At 39.3% G+C, this 3,475-nt stretch overlaps 1 long non-coding RNA gene across 1 annotated transcript; it reads right to left on the bottom strand.

The window, feature by feature from the left end:
- Nucleotides 1-566: 566 nt before the first annotated feature.
- Nucleotides 567-908, bottom strand: LOC128793386 (uncharacterized). The gene is made up of 2 exons (XR_008432791.1): nucleotides 806-908; nucleotides 567-718 (listed from the first exon to the last, which is right to left on the bottom strand). It is a non-coding gene; the product is annotated as an uncharacterized LOC128793386 (long non-coding RNA).
- Between the last annotated feature and the right edge of the window lie 2,567 nt (nucleotides 909-3,475).

Raw genomic sequence — 3,475 nt, 5'->3', positions numbered from 1 at the left:
TTTGAGGCTATTAATCCCTTGTGCTACAAATGTTTATGTGCAAGACTAGTCTTGGCAGATCATTAGGCTTTAAAGCTATTCCCCATTAAGCCCGTGCATAAATACTTGCAATATCAGGTCTTTGCTAAAACGAAATAAATGCTAGAAAGAGGTTTTTACTGTGGCTGGAATGAAATGTCCTCAGTGATGGTGCACCAAGCCCTCCAAGTTTGGGGGTTTTAATGAAAGGAAAAATGGTAACATTCAGTCTGCTCACCATACAGAGATCTGAAGGGATATCCTTTGTAAGGAGACTTGCTGACCCTCTGCTCCAGCATAATATAGCTGGGAAAAACAAACTCTGGGTAAATTAGATAAAGAAATTTGATTTTATGAATTATGATGGTAGAAAAATGCCTGCAAAGTGCAATTCTGTTTACATAGTTTAAAAAAATTGATAAATGTTCTATGGCTATTTACACAAGGGAATGGAAGCTGAATCAAATGTTTTAAAAAACCCAAAAACAACACAGTTTCTCTTGATTATTTAGAAAATATGAAAAAATACCACATTGATGTCAGACTGGTACTGTTTTTCAAGATTTAAAATTAGCATTGAACAGTCTGTTCTGGGAGCCCATGGTTTTGGTACATTTTTTTTCCACCGCAGTCAGCCTGGATTGACTCGCGCTGCTCTCCATGCTTCGAGTACTGTGGCTGCTCAGTCAGGAATGCAAAACTACAACAAACAACAGGGAGGAGGAATTATTAGGATTGTTTACAAATTTTCATTTGCATGAGGGAGTGGAGATGTTGACAGTTATACTTTGAGAATCAAGCTACTGCAGCTGGATAAACATGTACTGGATATCTCAAGGCCTCGCTTTCTCCCACTCCCATGGCAGAGAATGAACCAAATGCAAGCCCAAGCTAATCTGAAAAATAATAGAACAGCTTTCAACAAAACCTATTTATCTATGAGGTCAAAAAGCCTCAGCCTAGTTACACTCCTAGAGAGGCTCTACTTGACAACATGGTCATACTATCTCAGGGGCTGGGAGCTGTAGTGTTACAGACCACCCAGAATTATTGCTCCCACAAGGCAATGATAATGGTGCTATGATTTCACTGCCTACAGACCTGATCTAACACTTAATAGCTTGGGTAGCCATGGGAAACCTGCTGCACTTCTGTGTTTCATGGATCACTTTTCCTGGGTACTTTTTAGGCACCGATAAAACTGTTTATAGATTGGAAAAGTAAAGTGTTGTAAGAAAAGAAATGAATAAACAAAATGGTATTGGTGTGCAGAGCTTCAGCAAAGGTAGCTGTGATAAATGGACACGTTTTACCTTCTTGGGCTTCGGTGTGTTTGACACACCAGAATTCTCTCAAACTCTTTATAGAAGTAGAATAGCTGATGGTTTTTATGGTTGAAATATAACAGTGTATTCTCTGGAAAGAAAATGTGAATGAATCCCAAATGCAAAGGGCTCTCAGTTTTCTGAATCTGTAGACAAACTTTCTTGGGCCTTTGGGTGCATCAGCAACGTAATTATGAGTGCAGTCTACAGGAAATAAGCACTTGTGAAAGCTGTTCTGACCTTACATTGAGAGAAGTTTGTAGAAATAAATTCCCATAAATCTATTCCAACTGCTGAATGATCTTCGAGCTGATAGACCATTCCCTGTGTAGGTCTGTTTAAAAGAAAACAGCAAAACAAACTCAAACACAAACACCAAACAAACTTGAGAATGTTTTTCTAGAGGTTGGGTTTCTATTCTTGCTTCTTCTGAAGTTAAAAGAAATTCTGCCATAGGTTTGAATGGGAGCAAATTTGGCTTAAGAAAGGAGCAGTTTTCATGGGAAAATATTTGTACACATGGAGATCTGTTTGTGTAAGTGCTGATTTACATATTCAAGTGCCTGTTTGCATAAAGAAGTTTATTTGGGCCCAGCTGTTCATAAACACTGCAAGGTGCATGTAAGTCTCCATTTCTCTCTTACTGTTTGAAAAAGTTTGTTACCATCCAGCTGGAGCTGCAAAGTAACATGATCCCTTTTGTCTTTTTCTTCTTGCCCTCTGAGCTCTCTCACATCCCAAATCCAATAAGATAGCTATGAATTATGGGAACTATCATGTTGATTTCCAGGTAAATCTTTCATATCTACAAATAGCTTTTTGTAATAGTCATGCAGGCATGACTACCTAGTAGGCTGAGATGAATCTTTTTATATCATGCTCCACTCTGGATAATTAGTAGCACATACTTTAATCAACATGCTTTCTCTTTTTGTGGATTGTTGTGTTGGGTTTTGGGTATTTAGATGGTTATGGTTGATGTTTGGGATTTTTTTAGTGCATTAGGATGTAGTGACTCACATCTGTATGTTTGCGGTGGATTTTGAGTGAGTGTTTTGTTTGTTTCATTGGACACATTTTCAATTCTGAATACTGAAGTCACGTCTAGCACCAAATGGGAATGGTGCCATCATTGTCTTCCCAAGAAACTCCCAGATTTGTGACTGCAATTCTACTCTCTGAATTGTAATTTAGCCTAAGCACAAACACTGCCATAAATATCAGATTGAACTGAATTCCCAGCGGTCCCCCACGGCCACACCTGGTATTGGGATCCCCAGTGTGTGAGCACTTCCTTTAAAATCTGCTTTCCAGTGATGATTAGCTCTGGTGTTGGGGAAAGCACACATGGAGGAGGAAGAGAAGGCAGGAGCTGCTCTGATGTTTCCCTCCCAGCTCCTTCAATGACTTTGATCCCTAGTAGTCTCAGAATTCAAAGCCCTTCATAATTCTCAGTGGTTATAAAGAAGAATATTGGATATCATACAGTTTTTAGTTTGAGCTAATCTCTTAGAAAAAAAGAATGTTAGCTGCAGATTGTCAGTAATGCTTCTGTATGGCTAGAAATGTTTAATTTCTATCAGGATACTGGGACCTAAAGCTGACTTTCCAGAGTCTGTGATCTACTTTGAATGCTGCAGCTCTTGTGTACTATTTTGATATATATAAACCTTGTAATGGATAGAGATTTTTGTGTGATTTTCTTTTCTGAATATATCATATTAGTCATAGATTTCTTTGGGATTGTTTTTTTTTTCCTCCTTGTTTTGTAAACCACAGAGAAATGTCCCACTCCTTGTGTTGTTGTTAATTCCTTGAGCAGCATGCCAGAAGAATGTGGTGTCATAGAAACATCTCTTCCCATCTGAGCAGATGGGTTCCATGGCCAGGAGTGGGTGGGTTTGCTGTGCTGTTCTCAGCAGCCTGACTCATGTAGTCCAGGAGCAGGGCTCCTCTGCAGCACTGATTTGGCAGCATGTGGCCCTCTATGTCTATACAAATTGGAATAAACTTGTGGTGTCCTTCCACAGATGGATGGTTTGGGCTGTGATGCACTCCTTGGTCTGATTGTCAGACAGAACTGTGAAGTCTTTCCCTGTTTCTTTTTCCAGATGAAGAAGTTTTAGTGTTGA

Source organism: Vidua chalybeata, chromosome 11 (genome assembly GCF_026979565.1).
Source record: "Vidua chalybeata isolate OUT-0048 chromosome 11, bVidCha1 merged haplotype, whole genome shotgun sequence".
NCBI lineage: Eukaryota > Metazoa > Chordata > Aves > Passeriformes > Viduidae > Vidua > Vidua chalybeata.
Note: the sequence above shows the minus strand (reverse complement) of the source record. Positions and strands in the feature narration are given on the sequence as shown.